Source organism: Bidens hawaiensis, unplaced genomic scaffold, assembly GCF_021521415.1.
Source record: "Bidens hawaiensis isolate Kalapana, Puna unplaced genomic scaffold, B.hawaiensis_p1.1 tig00007743_1, whole genome shotgun sequence".
Taxonomy (NCBI): Eukaryota; Viridiplantae; Streptophyta; class Magnoliopsida; order Asterales; family Asteraceae; genus Bidens; species Bidens hawaiensis.
In genome coordinates this window covers 976,745-999,006 of record NW_027491538.1, presented here as the reverse complement: position 1 = coordinate 999,006, position 22,262 = coordinate 976,745, and the positions used below count along the sequence as shown (strand labels likewise).

General features: G+C 35.7%; 1 pseudogene; it reads left to right on the top strand.

Annotated features, from left to right (window-relative positions):
- Nucleotides 1-8,801: 8,801 nt before the first annotated feature.
- Nucleotides 8,802-9,395, top strand: LOC143635992 (secreted RxLR effector protein 161 pseudogene; annotated as a pseudogene).
- The last annotated feature ends 12,867 nt before the right edge of the window (nucleotides 9,396-22,262 follow it).

Sequence of the window (22,262 nt, the reverse complement as noted above, 5' to 3'; positions counted from 1 at the left end):
GGGTTTTCAGCTCGTTTAAGCGATTTTTCAGTTCGTTTCATCTCGTAACAGCTCGTTTAAGCGATTTTTCAGTTCGTTTCATCACGTAACAGCTCGTTTAAGCGATTTTTCAGTTCTTTTCAGCACGTAACAGCTCGTTTAAGCGATTTTTTAGTTCGTTTCAGCGCGTAACAGCTCGCTTAAGCAATTTTTCAGTTCGTTTTAGCATCTAATAGCCCGTTTAATCGATTTTTCAGTTCGTTTCAGCGCGTAACAGCTCGTTTAAGCGATTTTTCAGTTCCTTTCATCACTTAACAGCTTGTTTCAGCATGTTTTTGTTTCGTTTTTGTCGACTTTTCAGTTTCGGTTAATTTGTCGATTTTTTAACGAGGACAACGGACGAAACGTTTTAGTTTTTTTACATTTTTTGTCTTTGTTTTATTTTTTTAGTTATGATTTTTTATTAATTTTTTTGAATATTTTTTGATGGTTTCTATTAAGATCAAAATCCCTAAAAAAAATTCAAAAAAAAAAAACAAATAAAAAATCATAACTCAAAATATAAACGAATAACGAAAAAAGTAAAAAAACTAAATATTTTCTCCGTTATTCTCGTTCATCAAAAAAAAAACCCGACAAATTAACCGAAACCGAAATGTCGACGAAAACGAATCAAAAACCTTAATCGACCCGTCTAGTGCGAAAACTCGAAAGAAACCGAAACTCAACCCGTCCAGTGCTAAAACTCGTGTCGGCACGAAAGCTGAACCGAGCCGAAACCTAAACCGATATCGTTCCAATCTAAAACCCGTTTCAACCCAAACATGTCACTTTTCCTTAAGAGTCTAAGACACTAACCCACATCGACCCATGTAATTAAATTTGTCAACCCATTTTGACCCAAAAATAAGAATGCGAAATTTTAAGCGACCCATTTTGACCCATTTAATTAAAACATATGACCCAAATCAACTCATTTAAATTTTAAAACAACCCAAATTAACCCATTTGGAATGGTTTGGGTCAAGGTTGCCACCCCTATTCATGTTCAATAACTATTACAGCCCAATTACCTTTGAACCATTTAAAAAGCTCCGGCCCAATATGACATACATATATATATATATATATACACACATGTAGAATTTATCGTTTTTTAAGGATTTTAAATTTTAAAATTGATTCAAGAATCAAATCTACTATATGGTCATTATCAAACCAGCTAGCCTTTCTAATTCGGATGTTTAGTTATGGTTTTTCAAAGTGACTTTGGAATGGTTAAATGGTCCAAATTAGCTATTAAAAGAAAATGGAAAATCACCTATATGTATTAGGAAACACGTACTATTAGGAAACAATTTAAAAGATGTTTGCAACATAACTTGTTGTCCGTTTGTGATAATGTAAACATTATATTTTACTAAATAAGGAATATACAAATAAAGATATTCTTATTAGAAAAATGTAGAGTATATTCGATTTTAGGTGTTCGATGATCCACCTACGTTTGAAGTAGAAATTTATGTCATATTCATTTAATAATCCCTCACTCTACGTTATCATTATATATAAGAAGGAAATACAAAAAACTTGTTTTTCTGTAGGCATGACACTCTCTTCTAGGACTATAGTCCAGTTTTTGGAAACAAATGAACATGCCAGGTACCCATCATTTTGTTTGCAGGTTCTCAACCACAATTTGGAGCTGGTCGCATTCATGGAGCGGTATAGTTACCTCTCCTCCTCGTAACATGCCATAATTAATCAATACTGTTAATACTTCATATCAGATAAGATTGAGATGGTTTGAACATGTGAAGAGAAGATGGAGATGAAAAACCTATTGAGAATGCTCTTAGATTTACCAAAACATTTGAACTTCCTATTATAGTTCAACACATCAAATTACTACAAAATTCATTTACAAGTAAATGTTAGTTTAATTCAAGGCATTGTTTCAACAAAGGCTATATACATGTCATTTAATTTCACCATTTACATAATTTGCAACCATTTGCATAATTACATGACCACAATCACATTTGACTATTTAATCATATATACATGTAACATGTTTGAAAGAAACATGAAAATTTCTGACTGCAAAACAAAACCTAGGTGAAAAAACAATTTACATCTTCACAACAAACCGCTATCAAGTATCAACTACTACTATACTGGTATCTAGAAGGTGCATCAATTTTCGTTTTCAGGATTTTAGTGTCTAGCTGTTTAGCATGGATCGACACTAGCCAGTCATTTTTGCATCAAGAAGCCCCAACTCCCCAGGTCATATAGCTTGATCACGAGCACATTCCAAGACCTGCATCCAATTCACAATTAACCTTTTAATTTAAAATGTTAATTTCTTTTGGGTTTAACTTTATAACATATTAATCTATTTGCATGGTAGAGTTGGATTACCGTTGCTTCCTCTTGAATGAGTTCCAATGCGCCATTCTCATCTCATGTCCAGTAACAGCAACCTCATCATCGACCTCGTCTTCACTGTCTTCCTCAGCATTTGGCCTTTTTGATGATGTAGAAGCTTGTGAGACCGATCTTGGTATTGTCTCACAGTGTTGTAAGGCAATATATGTGAATAGGCGAAATGCACAATACCTCTCGAATATTGCGGTTCTGGTAGATAAAAGATGACATCAGCATTAGCAGCAGCACATGACTCACCAGCCGCGGTAGGACTGTATAATTCACAGTCCATAGGCTCATGAACACCTGAAATTTGGAAAGAAGCAAAATCAATATTTCCAAAATCATATTTTTAAGAAATTAGTTAAGAGGTTTTTGGATGAATTAATGTTAAGACAATTAACATAAATATATATAATATACTCACCTGAGTTCTTTCTATGACCAATCAACATGTTATCAAGAACTAATTAACAATACCCCTTTGATCAGTTCTCTGTATCATAATAACAGCTCGAAACAAAATGTATAAAACTAAAACAAAGACCGATCGATGAGGCGATTACGCCATGTTCTTGAGTTTTTTTAACTGAGGAAAATGAAAGGAAAACTAAGGAGATTTAAAAAATGGATGTTCTTGAGTTTTTTTTAGGATGGAAAGGAAAGGAGTAGGAGGAGTTAGGAGGGATTAAATTAATGTATTTTCCCAATAAGTTATCCTCCCAAAAATGGGATGATTAAGGATAACTATTTTTTTAATATAGTTATCCTTTCATTTCCTCTAATTTCCTTCCAACTCAAGAACACACCTAATTAAAAAAAAATTCATTCCCTTCCCTTTTTTATTATTCCCTCTCATTTCTATTAAAAAACTACGTTAAAAAATAGGCAAAGGGTTACAGATGGTGTGGCGCTATATATAGACTCTAACATAACAGCCTCTTCCTTGCCCTCCTAAGAATCCAAGGGTGACCTTTGGATGTTGTTGTGACACTTTGGTTACGAAGGTTATCGGGGTCTAGGTTTATGGATGGATTCATTAATCGAAAGTCCCTCCAACTCAATCAATATCAACAACATGTCGTGACCGGTTAGGCTTGGCTGATTTTGTCAGAAAAGAAAGTAGGTTTCGGGGGTTCATTGATTAGTACACCCCCGGTGCTGGTAAGGTCGGGACCGTGGTCGTACGTCTCCGGTTTGCCGGCCTATCTTCTTTCTGAGATTGACCAGCCAGCTGGGTTGGTTTGGCTATTCTTTTCTATTGAAAAGGAGTCAGCTGTCTGCGCGAGTCATCTTCTTCTAGGCTCCGCTAGACGACACGGCATTCTCGTTTAAATAAATAGATGTCGGCCGTACTTGTGATGGTTCCCAAGGATCCAATATGACCACTTCACTTAGGTCTACGTTGCCACGATATTGTTCTATGGAAGCGGGCGGGCTGTTAGAAGTTCGGCCCGCTTTTTTTAAAGAGATCGAATTAGGTTTAGCTTAAATTTTAGGAGCTGTCATGGTCATGTAAAATTAATTTAATTAATTTAATTATTATTATATTTTTTTAAAGTCATTAATTATTATATTTACTTTTGTCGTTTCTTAATTACTTTATTCCATTTCCTCTTATTTGAAATGTTTAAACTCTTTAATTAATTTTATATACGAGTTTATGACAAACATTAATTGCATATCTGCATTTATTTAATAATAATATTTAACTTTTCAAACTCATATTCACATACATAAAGAAATAGGTGTGACCGCCACACACTTCTCCATATGAGAAGTGTGAGATTTCAACTCATATATCAATATGTGATTTAATGGCATGCTGTGTAACTCTTGTTGGCAGGCGTAGACAATAACATTTTACTCTAGAAATAACTACGAAAGAAGAGGAACAATTTTTTGGATTTTTTTATAAATATAAAGGTTTCGATTAGGATCTGCTCAAGGTCTATGCTTTCATCTACATAGTGACGGCGAGTAGTGATAGTATTACGTATTTTGGAGCTTTCGCATTTGTTTAGATTTCTTAACACTTAATTTGAAGTCACCTAATATACATGAATGATAAATGATGTGTGTCTATTAAACTCATTTCCTTGTACGAAAATCTATAGTAAAGAATACATCTTATAATTCTAAAAAAGAATATGAAAACTGTTGTCGTGTTTGTCTAACCATATCTACTACGTTTGTTGTTTATAAAGTTACGAGGAAAAATGTTGGCCAACCCAACCACTATTTAGGCCAATACCAGTTTTTTCCAAAGGCATTCGATTTATAATTCATTGCCTTAGGTCCCCTCAATGTTTTCTACGATTTTTTAATACAATTTGACTCATGTACCCATTCATTTGTTCAATAACCCCTAGTAAAAAACACATCTTATGCTTTTAGAAAAGAAAAATATCATCTTTGGGAAACGATAACATAAATAGTATTAGGTAAAGCGCTAAGTAGCAATTACACGGCTATACTAGCCCAAAATGAAGTTTCGTACTAAAGAAAAATTCTGACGCAAGTTCCGAAAGAATTAATATAAGAAATGACTAGCCATCTAATTTCCGGAAGAGGCAATGGCAGAAACATTAGTGGTAATGGCAGAAACATTAGTGGTAACGTGCTCGGGGAAAGACGGGTTTGTAGATTTGAGGTAGCATATCATATATCTTAAAGAAAGTAGTTGATATAGAACGATTCGCCATTCGAGTCGAACTACCACATGCGGGGCGGTTGGTCGCCAGGGCGGGCCACTCATGTGTTCCGGTTTCCCTGTTTAGTGATGTCAACTTCGTCTTTGTCATCGTTGAAATCATCGCTATCGTTATTGGTGCTGAGGCAAGGCATGTTGAGGCGTCGGTGTTGAGGGACGTAGAGTCAGATTAGGCTTTCGTGGAGTCAACAATTAAGGAATTGAGTTGGTAGGATATGGTATGTTAGTGGTTTTGGACATGGTGCAAGGTCCTTAATTGTATGGAACTAGTTTATTACCCGGTGCCAGTTCGAATCTATTTATGTACATGTCACATTGTGGTAGTGCATTAATGTAGACTCAATTGGTATGGATTATGTTCGTCAAAATACCGAACAAATAAAAAAAAATAATAAAACAATATTGACGCTTGTATAACTTATAATAAAAAAAATTAACATATTAAAAAGTCCGTGACCGCAATGATGGATACTTCGTTCGGTAGTTGCGACGCAGCAGCGAGTCAACGCGAATACGGTCAGTATTGGCTACGTTCGTTGCGGTATCAGAACTCAACCTAGAAAATAAATTTGTCAAATTAGCATATTTAAATTTAAATAAACCACAAAAAAAAGTAGCAGTGCATAGCGTATTCGTTAGGCCCCGGGTTCCGGCGCCCTACATTGGTGTTGGATTTACTCATAAACACAATTCTAAATATCAGAGTTAAATAAAACTTTTCACGGAATATAAAATTTCAACCATATATTACATAATCATTTCAATCTTTTCATAATAAACAAACTTTGTCTTTAAACATATTATAAAAGTCATATTAAACATCACAACATTCTTCCAAAGATGCTAGTCTCTTCAGTCCAATGTCATGTATATTCGCTCAAGCTAGCTGCCTTAGCCTATTTCCTTGTATTCATACTAAAAGTCATATACGCTGAGTGAGTTCTAGTTAATCAGATATCATACTTTACATACACATATACGTGCCCGAAGGCACGTATTACATACTTAACATGTTTATCATTCTTCCATATATACATACTTGCATTCTTTCATACTTTCTTTCTTTAACATACACAGTACATTCATAACATACCTCAAATATTATTAGGATCCGGTGTCCTCCATCCTTGGATATTATAAGGGTCTGGTGCTCTCCATCCTCGGATATTATTAGGGTCCGCTGCCCTCCATCCTCGGATATTATTAGGTTCGGTGCCCTTCTTTTCATGCAACCATACCATCATACATTCATTTCATTACTTTCATATTTATGTAATTTCATACAACTCTTAACATTTCTTAAATCATTCATAGATCATTCATATATCATTCATAACACATTCACATATCATACACTTACCACTTAAGGTAAGTGTATTAACTAATTACATCGAGTATGCACACAATCCCAAAAACATAACAAGAAAATGGGGCTAGAAACTCACATGTATTCTGTTACATTAGGAGTTAATCGTAATCCACAGGCCTGGCTCTTGGGCCGTGCAAACCGTGCCATGGCACGAGGCCCAAAAATACAAAGGGGCCCAACGGTTTAACGTAATTGTGACACCATAACCGTTCTTACACGTTTTGGCCCTCACAAATAGGTAAAATATGAAGATGTATTTTCAGAAACTGGGGAGAAAAAAACGATGCTGCAATGTTCAAAAGTGTGTGGGGAAATGTGAATGAAGATGATGACTAAGGAGTTGTTTATTCATTTGTCTTTTTGTTTTGAGTTATTTATTAATTAAATAAATTTGCCCGTACATCAATTATTGTAAATTTCAATAGATTTTCACAAAATTTTTACCTTTATTTTAATAAGTATTTGATTTAAGTTAAAATATTTACATTTTGTTTGACACTGTTTACATATTATTTGATTTGCGTTAGTGTTTATCATTGCTAATTTTTTTTCACGTATGTTTTTTAAATATAGGAAGAGTTAAAAGAAATAGTTGTTATGTATTAAAGAATATAAAATTTTTATATTGACATTTTGAATATTTTTTAGTATAAAATTTAGTCTTTCAAAGATGAAACTTAATGTTTGAAACCTTGAATATTTTTGTTTTTTTTTCTAGAAATCATATATCCCATTCCCAAATACAAATATTTCTTCGGTGCCTAAAAACGTAAAATGAAGAAGCTACTCAGCTAGAGGAAGAAAAGGCAAAGGCTGGCAAAGGGTCGTGTTTACACAAGTTTTTCTCATGACTACCTTAAATAAATAAGTCTGATCATAATTGATGAGCTTATATATAAGGAGAAGGCTCAATATTTTTTTTCGCACGGGGCCTAAATTTTTGTTATCCTTCTCGGGAACGGGCCTGGTAATCCAATTCCTTAGTTGTGTACGACTTATTGTAATAAGGCACATAAGTTAACTATTACTCTAGTGCTTGTTTATGTACTTGGCCCCTTTTCTAGGTCTTTCTCATTTTAAACATTACATTCCATTATTAATTAGTTCCTTGTTCTTAGCGTATATACCGTACAAGTCCATATTCTTTGCTCTCATACGTATAAATCATACATACATACGTTATACATGCATATACGTTCTATATATGTACGACATGCGTACATACACATTATACATACATACATACACGTTTTACACATACACGTTATACATACATGCATATACGGCGTATATACATATGTGTTACACATACATACACAATGTACATACATATGCATTACACATACATAAACGGCATACATACGTACACGGCGTATATACATATGTGTTACACATACATATACGACATACATACATACACAGCATATATACATATGCGTTACACATACATACACGACATACATACATATGCGTTACACATACATATGCAGCATACATACGTACACTGCGTATATACATATGCGTTGCACATACATATACGACATACATACATATGCGTTACACATACATACACGACCGTATATACATATACGCCCGTATATGTTCTGTCCATCCCCCTTTTTCGCCTTTTTGGGGGTTTTCTTCGATTTCCGCGCCGTCAGCCGCTGTTAACCACCATGATTGGCCAGAGTTTGATAGTTTATCACCCCTGTAGATTCAGGGTGTCCAGATCTAAGCTAAGGTGGCACTTAAGCTCGTTTTTGGTTGATTAAACACCCGAATAAAGCTAGATCTCGATTCAAACGGCTCATTCGGCATCCCGGGGATGCGGTGTCGGGTTCGAAATTGTTGGGTCAGCTGAGATAAATGATTTCTACCTTCGGTTGGTCTTGGATCATTGAATAGAGTAGTGTAGAGAGTGTTTGGCTTAAGTGTGTGTTTTTTATGGTATAAGCTAAGGTGTAAAATAATGGAGATGGAAAGAATTTAGGGTTTAAGGGGTATTTATACTCCCTAAGCCCATGTACCTTAGGCCCATCTTCATCTTAAGTCCATGATTAATTCCATTTATTCTAGTCCACCATCTGTTTATCTTTATTATTCTATTATTATTATCATTATTATTATTATTATTATTATTATTATTATTATTATTCTAACTCAAATTAATTTTTCCGACGCAATCAATATTTTAATATTACTCAAGGAAATCTCGGGATGTTACAAGTTTACCCTCCTTTAAGGAGGTTTCGTCCCCGAAACCTAACTTTTACTTAAACAAGTCTGGGTTGCCAACATAGTCAATTTATAATGGAGCAAAATCTGAAACTCGACAAGAATGGTGGAGGCCCTCATATCGATGCTACTCAATACCGGAGGCTTGTTGGTCGATTTTTGTATCTTCAAGCGACACGACCTGACATTGTTTTTTCTGTTAATGTCCTAAGTCAATTTTTCGCTGGTCCTCGAGAGAGTCATTTGGAAGCTACGAATAGAGTTCTTCGTTATCTTAAAAACACACCGGGACAATGCATTCTTCTCCCGAATGAAGGCGGAGCCAATCTTGTTGCGTATTGTGATTATGACTGGTTAGGTTGTCCGTTCACACGATCATCTCATACTGGTTATTTACTACTCATGGGAGGGGCGCCCGTTTTTTGGAAATCAAAGAAACAATCTGTGGTGTCACGATCAGCAGCTGAAACAGGATATCGTTTCATTGCATCTACAGTTAGCGAAGTATTGTGGATGCAGTGGTTGTTATGTGAACTTGATGTTAGTCAAAAGGGACCGACGGTTTTGTTTTGTGACAACCAAGCTACTTGCCACATTGCGAATAATCATGTTTTCATGTGCGTGCAAAACATGTTGAAATGGATTGTTATTTTGTGCATGAACGTGTAGAGGCTAGGGTAATTCAACCACTTAACATTGTTACTAAATCACAAATTGCCTATTTGCTTACAAATGCTTGGGAGGTCGCCAACTGCGTTTTCTACTTGACAAGTTAGGTGTTCGAAACATACATACTCCAACTTGAGAAGAAGTATTGAAGATATATAACGATATCTTTCCTTAATGTTTATCCTTTTATTTTTTATGCATCACTATATTTTAAATAGGTGTTATCAATAGTTTCATATATACCTGTTATAATCTCTAATATTTTGACCACTCATGTAAATGGGGAAAGCACTTAAAACATGTTAAGTGTTATATTTCTAATCTCTACCTTTTTTTCTTCGTAAAATACCTTACATATGAGGTGTAAATCTATAATATATATAAACGAAAATCCAAAAATCCTACATGTCGTGATGTGGTCGCCCCCTTTTATTGGAAGCCATCAGATTGCTTTATTCTTAAATGAAGGCTTCTCATGTATTTGACCCGAATTCATGGGTATGAGTCTCACCAAACCCAGATAGCTCTTAAACAAGTTATGACATCTTATTATATTAAAAAATAATTTCATCAAATATTTGATATGAAAAATTCTATAAAATAGGGATATACTAAAAATTAATATCCATTTAAAAAAATATATTATTTATAATTAACGAAACAATTTTATAGTAAAAAAAATAAGTGGGTCATGGGTCTCACTAAACTCATATAACTTTTAAACCGGGTATAACATCTCATTTATTTGTGAAACCCTTTTATCATCAACTCATAAGTATCTTATTACCCTTCTTACAATAAATAAAATTAAAATTCAAAAAAATATATATAAATATTATAAACGAATAAAGTAAAACAACATATGAGGATGCAAATAAATTACAATACATGTTGCACACAAAAAAAAGGAAAAGGGATAAAAAACTATAGAACTAAGAATCTTAATCTTAAATATATATAAACGAAATCCTTAAATGCCCTCTGGTTGCTTCTTATATTCTCTCAAACCACCAGATTGTTTTATTTATAAATGAAGGCTCCTCATGCATTTGACCCAAATTCACGGGTATTGGTCTCACTAAACCTTAATAACCTTAAACGCGTTATAACATCTCATTATATTAAAAAATAATCTCACCTTGATATGAAATTCTTATAAAATAGGGATATACTAAGAATTAATATCCAATTTTTTTAGGAAAAAGATATTTTTTATATTAAGTGACAATTCTATAGTAAAAAAAACTAATAATAAGCGGGTAATGAGTTTTACCAAACCCATAGCTTTTAAACGGGTTATAACATCTCATTTATTTGTGAAACCATTTTATCATCAAACCCTAAGTATATTATTAACATTCTTACAATAAATAAAATTAAAATCCAAAAAAATAAATATTAGACAAGAAAAATAAACATAACCCCCGTAATACGGGGGATAAAAACTAATTAAAAATATAAAGTATAACAAAAATGAGAAATGTGAGAATGATTTTAATCTATTGATCTTATATTTGAATGATGGAGATTAATTTAAGAATAAAAATTTATGAGAAAGGCATGAAGGTAATAAACCACTTATAATGACTTTCCCTCTCCACATTCAAAGCACATGTCATTTCCTTCATCATTTTAAAACGTCTATAATTTTTCATACGACATTTTTTTTAGAAATTTTTTTACCATAATAACAAGCGTTTTCGTATCTTTACTATAAATATCATATTGTTATATAAAAATATAATTTTTCTTTTACCATAATAACAAGCGTTTTCTTATCTTTACTATAAATATCATATTGTTTATATAAAAATATAAAAAAAGTTGGTGAGTTTTTTTATATTGCGTTATTGTGGTTTATTAAATGGTTTTTTCTATGCATTCTGTTATAGCTTTTAGTCAATGTATTTTTCAAGTAGTACTCATATTAAATATAAAAGTTAAAAATAAAGATTACGTCATTGTGTATTTTTGGTCGTTATTGTTTCTTTGTGCTCAACATTCATTAAATTAGAGAAAAAAAAGTATTATGTTCATTGTGTATTATGTTCAAGTCATTGTGTAATATGTAGATTCCATTGTGTTTTACGTTTAAGGTCATTGTGTTATATGTATTTACATTGTGCCTTACGTTTCAGGCCATTGTGTTATATGTATTCATTATTGTGTTTTATGTTTCAGGTCATTGTGTTATATGTATTCATTATTGTGTTTTACGTTTCAGGTTATTGTGTAATATGTATTCATCATTGTGTTTTATGTATTACATAATTTGTTGGTATTTTTTATTATATTTACATATAATTACATAACGGTGTTATTAGTGTTTAAAAAAAACATAATGATGAAAAAAGACACAATGGTAAGTAAAAAGACACAATGACGTAAAATTTTATTTTTTATATATAACAAAATCGTACACATATTAAAGATAAAAAAACGTTTGTCATTATGGTGAATTTTATTTTAAAAAATATAATATAAAAAAGTTATAAACATTTAAAAATTATGAAAATTAACATGTGACTTGCATATGAAAAGTGAAAATGTGTATTATTATCTTTATACAATTTTTTACTTTGGTGACATATATCATTTAATTATGTCACATTTCTAAATTTTAAATACCGATTATCAAAATTAATACGTTAAGCGTAAATCAAATCCCTTATTAGCAAACCAAACGTCAGCGGAAGCAAAGACCTCCTGAGTTAGTGCACCACTCAGCTTCTTCTCTAATCGCTGTCCAAAAATTAAACAAGAAAATTAGCAGAAGAAAAATGACGGATAAGGGCAAATTAGGAAAAGGGAAAAACACTAGTCTCCTTGCTTTTTTCAACGATGATTCTCAGGTCGTAGAGAAACGGGCTAGCGTCATAAACAGTAAGGGTCGTCCTCATATCTACCTATTATTATTATTATTATTATTATTATTTATTATTTTTTTTCCTGCTAAACCCTAAAATTGAGGCCTTTCCTATTTATTTAATTTTAGTGTTTTTTGTGTAACTACTAACCTGGTGACCTTCCTTCTGTTATTATGTAAGGTAAGCATGTACACTAGGGGTTGTAAATTTTGACATAACCTGAAAACACGGCACTTGCCTAACATGAAATTTGCGGGTTTGAGTTTTTTTATAAAAGCCTAAAAGGGTTCGGGCCAGTTTTAGGTCGAATCCGTGATCATTTTAGCTAAATGTGTCATGTTAGGGTTGAACCCGACGGGTTGCTGGCTGACCTATTTAACTTATTTATTTTTTTTAATTTATATATGTATTTTAGGTAATAATTTTAGTTGGTTGGGTATCTTATGCTTAAATTTAAAACTAGAAAAGAAATTGACATTAGATTTTATAATTAAAATGTCACTGTTTTATATAATATTGTACTTTTGCTTTAAAAATGTAAATTAAAGTATTAATATGTGGAAAAAATAAAAATAAAACTTTTGGGTCAAGTTGCGAATATGCGTGTTGTCTCCGGGTTCACGTGTCTGACATGATTTTTGAGTTCAAGTCAGGTTGGGGTTTTGTATTAAATTTCCAGGTTTGTTTTGATTTGATTCGCCACCCCGTGAACATGACTCATTTAACAACCCTAGTGTACACCTTAACATATTTGCAAGCATACAAAAGTATTACACAGTGGCAAAAATAATATATAGACTCAACAGATTGACTTCATTCAGCCTAATGCCACAACTTACAAGCCCAGTTTGAAATAAATAACAATTAGAAAGTTGGGGGCCTAAGCCCATTGCTTCCGGTATTATCTCTATTCTCTGTGTGCTCATTTTTTGGTGTGCTTGTTGCTAGTTTGTTTTCTCCTGCTTTAATCTTTGTGTTTCATTGTTTATTTCTTGGCATATATTGATGCTTTTGTGAAGTTGTTTTATTTTGTGAAGTTATGTGTGCTATACAGGAATTTTCAATTGACTATGTGATGCTAGAATTAGATATGCTAAGTTAATTATAAATCAAACAAGTTATTATTTGGCTTCAAAGCGTGTGTAATGTTGACCTTTTTTTTGTGTGTGTTCTTTCTGTGTGTATATTAGTTACGACCACCACAGGTATCATCACTCTTAAAGTTAAAGGATCAGACACCATTGGTAGCATCAAACTCAAGATCCAGGCCGAAGAACATATTCCTATTTACCAACAGGTCCTGATATTCAACGGAGTGATTCTTGAGGACTTCGATACTCTTGCCAACTTGTGCATCCATGACTCCGCTTTGACACTTGTACGCAAATCAAGCGGTTTCATGAGTATATCTATCAAGAACATGGAAGGAAGGATAATATGTTCTTTTGAAGTCAAGCCCACTGACACCATTGCTTCTGTGAAAGCAAAGATCAAGACTAAGGAAGGTATTTCAGTTAATGAGCAGGTGCTTATCTTAAACAAAATGGTTCTTGGAGACAACTCTACCCTTTCTGACTTTTAGATCCACATGAAATTGTCCCTCACACTTGTAAGTAGATCAAGTGGATTCATGAATATATTTATCAAAACCCCCACCGGAGAGATCATTACTCTGGAAGTCAAACCCTCATCCACAATCATCAACATAAAAGCCAAAATCCCGAATAAGGTAAATATTCCTTGTGACAAGCGAGAGTTGATCTACAATGACATGGTTCTCCATAACAACAGTACCCTTGCAGATTATAACATCGACAAGGAATCCACACTCACGCTTATGAGTTTATCGAAGGAAGACATGCAGATATTCATCACACTCCTCACCGGAAAGACCTTTACTCTAGATGACAAACTCTTAGACACCTTAGGCAGCATAAAAGCCAAGATCCAGGATAAAGCAAACATTTCTTGTGACGAGCAAGAATTGGTCTTCAACGATATGGTTCTCCATAACGACAATAATCTTGCTGACTATAACATCAAGAGGGAATCCACAGTTACACTTGTGTCTATATCAAGGGGAGGCATGCAGATATTCATCAAGATCCTCAGTACTGGAAAGCTCATTACTCTGCAAGTCATACCTTTAGACACCATCCGTGATGTGAAAGTCAAGATTTCTCATAAGGAAGGTCATTCCCCATGCAGTCAGAAACTGAGCTTTAACAAACAATTTCTAGAGGATGGACATACTCTTGCTGATTACAACATTCATAAGGAATCAACCATACAAAATAAAAAAAGGGTTGATTAAGGTATTAGAGTAGACATGTGTCTTATTAATTATTATCCTTTTTGATAGTTAGACAATGTGTTTTTATCTTTTGGATTTTGTAAACTTGATGTCTACGAGCACTTGAATTAGTTGGAAGTTGGAACTTGGAAGACTGCATACACTAGTGGTTAAGACTAATGAATAATTCAAACGTGTTCAATTTTCATTCAATTGCTGAGGATTTTATATTTAATTGTTTGTCATGGAGATGTATCAAATAGTTGAAACGTGATAAAATTTTGGAGCAAAATAAAACCGTTTTTGGTTATTTTATCTATACTATATATAAATAGAATGGCAAGGATCTCTTAATTGTTATGAGGTCTAATATTAAATGCTTAATGTCAACAATGCATTAAAATTTGAAAATATATGGGTAATATGGTATTTGGCTGTAAATGGTTACCTATTTGGTTTAAAAAATAATAATAATATTGGTTCTTAACTTTAACTATTTTTTGTTAATTTATAATATAGTTACAAATTTACCTTTTATTCTAAATCAATTATCTCCACGACTTTTTAACGGCTATAAATTTTTCACACGTGAATATTTTTTAACAACAAAATACACCATAAAAACGAGCATTTTATTCTCTTTAATTTGAGTATGGTATTGCTATACTTTTTAATTTTAATAAACTAACTGGTTACAAAATTATACGTTAGGACCGGCAATGGTTCCAAATAGGGCTGATATGGTCTTGTATAAGACCGTACTAGGGTGGAAACGGGTTGATACAAATAACAGTTAATTTGGTTCGGGTCGGGTCGGGTCGGGTCAGGAGGGTTCAGATCGAAAGGGGTCAGGTAAAAACGTTTTGATTTAGAACAGTGACGGGTCGGAACATGATTTAAGTCAAAACATGTTGGCTTAAAAAATGATTTATTTAAAACCACTACATATCTAAGCTTTGCTTCTTGATTTTCGCCACTTGTTACACGCATTCAGGCAACTGTTACGCGGATGACATTGTGTGATGCACTTACCGACACTGGTTATAAGTCCGATGTCGCGTTGTTCACATACCATCATTGGGTTACCGTCGTTCCGTTGCAAGATTATGCACGTGTTGGCACATGTTACGCGTTCGATGTTATGTTTGCGTACGTAACCCGCAACATCGCGCGGATACTCACCTAGTGTCTTATCAGTTACAAAATTTTTATGTTTCATCATGATCTCTTATGTTGGTTATACCTTTGAATTAATATCATCCTTGCATAAAACATCAAAATTTGATGAAGTATTTTACATAATATTAAATCTATAAAACGTTTCATTTTAATATTTTAGATAATATCAAAGTAAAATTTTTTTTGAACGACCAACTAAGTAACGCTGGGTATTTCGTACGCGGCCCCCAATGGTTAAAGGTAGCCTGAGCCGGCCACTAGTCCGAACGGACGGAGCCTCTAGCGGTCCACCTATTGAGAGAATCACCTGATAAAACCCGACCCCCACGCCCGTCAAATGGCACGACAGCGAGGAGCCAGTAAAACTGGGTGAGATCAGGACTCCCTGTCAAGCCAGAGTCATCCCTCATATCTCCCATATAAATTGGTGATATTGAGGTTTGAACCCCCTATCTCTCACTTACAAAGTGAGTGTTCTACCATTGAGTCACATTCAATTTATATATCAAAGTAATAATAAAAAAGAATTAAATGAAACCAATAAAATGAGTTTAACTTGACAATGCTACATGTATTTTCATAACTAGTTTATATTGATAGTAGATACCGGCCTTAGAATTTTTAAATCTGTTTTTTAAAAACGAACGGGGATCTCGACAAAAAAAGAAGCTCCTGTGAATTTCTTGTCAGATCCCCTTGAATGGAGGTCTACTCTCCGGCCAACAGTCATTCTTGTGCTTGGATGGGCAGGAGGAAACCCGCATGTATTGACCTTACTGGAGTATCCCCCTTTGTTGGGCTTAGGGATACCTATGTTGTTAGGCAGACTGTGCTGAAAGCGGAATCAGGAAAAATTGGTAAGCTTGAGAAAGCATGTGTCAAGAATCAACACGTCTTCATTCCTTTTGCCTTTGATACATTTGGGTACCTTGCCCCCGAAGCTATTACGTTTTTTAAAAGAGTTCAACGGATCGTGCACAGTAACTTATCGACGCCAAAGAACTATAACTTTGTACAGGATGGCTCCGAGAAGACGAAATTTTTTTTGGGTCAAAGACGAATTTTTTTGGGTCAAAGACGAATTTTTTTTGGGTCTTAAGTAAAAGGAACATCTTGTTAGGTTTAAACAATTTAATTTTAAATGGTCTTGCTTGATTATGATTTGAGTTGTGTAAAAAACTTTTATACAAAAATGAAGACAAAATTATAGAAATTGTCCTTTATGTTTGTATTGAATTTCAGTAGTTATCTTTTATCTTTAAAAGTAACATAATTTGTACTTTACGTTTCAAATTGTTACACCGTTTGTCCTTTTGACCTAACCCAGTTAGTGTTTCTCGTTAAGATAAGTCATGTGCGTTGCACATGAGGGCAAATTTGTCAATTTACCTATTTAATTATAAACATTTTGTAGGTTCCCAGCCGGATCTACACGGAATATCTCGTTCTACGTAGGTGCGGAATCCCTACGTAAGACGATACGAGCGTAGAAGACGATACACGTTAACACGATCAAACACACGTTACAATAAACAAAGACACGTTGTATTGCAACTGGAAACACGTGATTCTCTGATCACCGATTACACAAACTCTAAACAACTCGTAAACTAAAAACTAACAAACTCAGCCGTAACCTAAACACTTATAAAGCACGACAAGTTCGCCTAACATGTTTAGGCGAAGTTGTTCCTAACTTCGCTTGTTCCACAAGTTCGCCTATATAAGCGAACTTGTGAGCTAACTTCGCTTAATATAAAATACAAAACAAACTAACTCGATTACAGACACTAGACACTGAACTACTGACATCATGTACCAACAGACTCCCCCTTGGCAGTAGCTTCATATCTCTTTCTTCAAGCACGTGTCTTGCAATCTCAACAATCTTGTATCTTTCATCTTTAAGCATGAACGTCTTCTCGTACACAAACTGAAACAACTCTTTGATATTTCTTCGCTTCTTCTTTCCAAGCAGGAATATAAAATATCTTTTTCTCATTCGGCACCTGCAGATCAGCTTGAGACAAGTTCACTAAATGCATAGGATCATATACTCTCATCAGCTCTTGTTCATCTTCATCCTCCATTACTGCCTCAGCTGTTTCACAATCAACGTACCACCACTTCAGATCCTTGAGCACATCCTTGGGCATTTGTTTCATCGGCACTTCTTTTAAACACCGGATCGGCTTATACTTCATTATCATCCAAGGCTTGCCATCTGCTCTCATTCCTCTGTCTTTGTCTTCAACTAGCTTTCCTTTCTGTGGTTTCAACAGCTCGAACTTTTTCTTCTTTATACTTTCCTTCCAAACAATCTTTCCAATGACCCTAGCCATGTTATCATCACTCCTGTTTATCAACCCCAATCTGGCTAAGTCCTTCACTTCACATTCAGGCAATGTATTCAACGATCTCAACAGCCTCTTGAAATATTGAACCCCATCATACCTTTTAATCACAAAGAGCCTCAACTGCTCATCATATAACCAGCATATAATCCCCTTTTTCGATTCAGCATAACCCCTGATGTTGTAACAACATAGTAGGGACCGCCGGTTTCTTAGTTTTTACGAACCACTGAGCATAGCCTTCTTTCCATCTTGGCTGCTCTTCCCATTCCGTCTCATCGCTTCCCATATCTTAACCTATATCTGACTTATCAACTTCCGGAATCTCGTGCTCAACGTTTTCCTCTACAATCTCTCCCTCTTCAATCTCACTATCAATGACAATCTCAGCCCCAATCTTCTCTATCTCTTCAACCGGTAACACATCTTCGTCACCTATAACCTCATCATCCATCATCTCCTTAGCATCCACAACCACCACCTCATCACCCCCTGAACCGCCAGCTGCACTGGTTGACTCCCCCTGAGATGTGGAAGTCCCAAGAGCTTGTTCAGTTCTTGGCAACTCTCCACCTGCACCTTTCGATGCATTGGGATCATCGTCTCGATCATTACGCTTCTTAGTCCTCAGCTCATCACCCTTACAGCTCGTCTCCCCCTGAGATGCCAAGAACTGTTTCAAAGCATCAATTATTTTTCCATGTTCGATCAGCAGGGACAACTGTATCTGATTCTCTGCAACGAGGCGCTGAATAGCATGGGTCTGGATAAGATTTACCCTTGATTGTTCTGCCACGACCCTTTCAAGCGCTGCTATTCGTTCCGAGTCGGATAAGGTTGCATCGAAATCAAACCGCAGATGTGATATATCTTGAGTGTACTGAGGAGGGATTTCCAATGTAACCGGGACCTCAGAAGTAGGTGTAAACGTAACCGCAGGTGGTATCGTAACTGACAACCCTGCAGTAGCTACAACTGTCGACTCAATAAATCTTGCGACGACCTCCGATGGAGTAAGAGTTGGAGGTGGCAAAGATACAATCTCCGGAGCCGAGAGTTGGAATGTAGTGGGTGGGAGGCCGAATGAGGATGAGGTAGCCACCACGGGAACGTCCGTGGCGCTTGGCCTTGTAACTGGTAATGATGTAGGAACTATAGTCATACCGGACAGTGCGGGTGGAGTGAAACGTACCACCCTTGAGCTCTCACCAGCTCCCGAACCTGCACCTGTCCTTTCCCTTCTCGATCTACGGACCAACTGATGTATATCTTCCTCAAAGTCCGACTCACTGTCATCATCGTCTCTCTTCCTTTTCCCATGAATCCTTTCTTGTGTTACTAAAATCCGTCTCGCTTTAGCCACATCATCATCTGACGAATCAGAATCAGCCACCGTCGTAGCTGCCCTAGCAACATCCACACTAGTAACCAGTGCAACCGAGACTTGCACATTTTCCTCAGGATCAACACGCTCCATATCAAAAAATCCTTGACCGCCAAACGCTGCATCAAGGTCTACATTTTCCTCCGGTGACACAACGGGAGCAGCAGGTATAGCTTGTTGTACCTCAGGTGGTTGAGGTGCTCCAGCCTGTTGTGGTTGAGGATCCCGAAACTCGTCCCCACGAGCTGGAACATACTCTGGGTTGATCAAGTACCCAAATAATGGAGTATGTCGAGGACGGAGCTCAGGCTTGCTTCTTGCACTTGATGTTCTACACTGAGCGAATATCCTCTTGCTTACACTCTCCACATATCTAATCGGGCGGCGCTGAGGTAACGTGGGAGCAACATGATTCAAGATCATTTGTTGAAATCTTGGATACATAAGAAATCTCTCACGCGCCACCGCTCGTCTTTGACGATCTATCTCGTAGAATACCATCTGACTAAAGCTATAACGCTTATTGTAAGTCAGTGCAGTCATCGCCGACTGCATGGTCGCACCCATTCCATCTGTACCAGCCTTTCTCCCCGACATACACACGATCATCACGTGCATGAGAAAGCGCCACTGGTCTAGCAAGAACCCCTTGCGTCTCTGAGTATCCCACAAGGGACCAGAATATCCCATTCTCAGAAACGCACCATCTCTGAATGGAGCCACGAAGTCTGTAGGATCGTCTCTCGTTTCATCCCCAAACTGTAAAGCCACCCTGATCTGTTCAGACGAGAACTGTACTATCTGATTGTTAACCGTTGCACGCATAACCGGGGGCTCGACTCGACAGTCATATTCCACTGTCTGCCAGAAATCTTCTATGTTTGGCAAAGATATCGGCAGTGTTGTGGTAATCGCGTGGAATATACGCGAGCGGAGTAGAAACGTGATGATCTCGCGGAAATCATCAACACCGCTCGCATCCGGGTCCAATGCGATGTACATGTTATGCCCCGGGAAAAACTGTCGATGGTTATCTCCTCCTTCGTCACCACCTGCACCACCTGCTCCAGCTACAGCTGCCATTTCTGCAACAAACAGTCTAAGTTAGAGAACCGTCGAAGCAAATCACAAGTTCGCCTGTTACCATGAGCGAAGTTATGATTTATTCAGTATAGGCGAAGTTAGAGGTGGGGCGAAGTTGGGAACAACTTCGCCTCAACTTGAACTTCGCCTGATAACAGTTAATAAAATTTAAGAAGGGCCAGGCGAAGTTAATGATAACTTCGCCTATCCACAACTTCGCCTCATATACTGTTACATAATTTATTATCAGGCGAAGTTAAACCTCAGGCGAAGTTAAGGATAACTTCGCCTAAACTGTAACTTCGTCTGAATATGAATCGGCAACAGTTTATATGTTTAAACGAAGTGATTTGGTCAATTTTGGAGATTGCGGACTCTTAAACACATGTTTTTATGGAGATCTAGACGATCAATATGATTACGACCACGTGAAAATAAGTTTGAAAATCGGGTGTGAGGTTTCGAATAAATGGGGTCGCGAATCGGGTCGAAACGACCTTTGATTAACGCCAATGACATAGATTATAAGATACAACAACCCTACACACCTTTAACACGAGTTGAAATCGAGAAAAATTTAACACAGATGATTCAATGAGTAACTTCGCTTAGGGTTAACTGAGTTTGATAAGTTCGCTGGTTGTAGAAAATAATAACAAGTCTGACCAAAAATTTCTTTATATATAGGGTCAAAGTTATGCAGGCGAAGTTATGGATAACTTCGCCTATTGCAGGCGAAGTTATGGATAACTTCGCCGATATTAAACTTTACAAAACAAACCCCTATAATTTGAACAATTTGCAATTAAGTTTTAAAACATCATTTAAAGAGTTAAATGATACGATCAAGACCAAGTAACCAGATATAAAGTTATAAAACGACATAAGTGGAATAAAACTTAGAAATAAAGTACACGAGATCAAATTTCAGTCTCGACAGGGACTACCACGTTTTAGAAAAGATCCGAACAGGAATCATACTAATTAAGTGACTGTCACACAGATCCATGTTCAGCTGTATTATGACATAAAGAGACAGGTTGTAAGCAGGTAAATAACTTAGAATGGTTTTCATTGCTTCTGTGATACGGGTTAGGTTCAATTAAGCTCAAAACTTAAATTGGCAACACCTCAGAGATTGTGATGTCTCCTATCTATTCTCAAAGCGTATTTGGCTTTCCCCAAGTCACCCCGAGTTGGCCTCGACCCGTAGTGTCTGATTAAATAGTAAGTACTCTTCGATCTTTAGACTCTTCTTCCGGTTCTCTTTCTTACATCATGATTGAGAAGTATTAACATTATAAGCTCTAGAATGTCTCAGTAACACATAATTTATTTTTTTATTTTTTTTTATTATTTTTTTTATATATATTTACACAGCTTCAAGTAAACCACTGCAAGTCCCGAATCTGGATCACTGCAGTTTCTTGACACACCATCTTCTCGGGAATCAAAACACTCACGGGCTCGTGTATGACTGGGTAATCGATTTTCTGCCTATCATTCGGAAAGATATATATGGAAACATGCACAACTCTTAAGGAGTTTCCACGTAAAATCGAGGAGATTTAGTTAGTATCACTTCTACCTTTACGCACCATAAAAAGCTACCATGACATACAATGACTGTTCTAAAGTCTTTTAGGCCTAATAACTTCACTAGTTAAGCACACAGAATCAGTATATCTATCACTTTCCAAGGTTGGA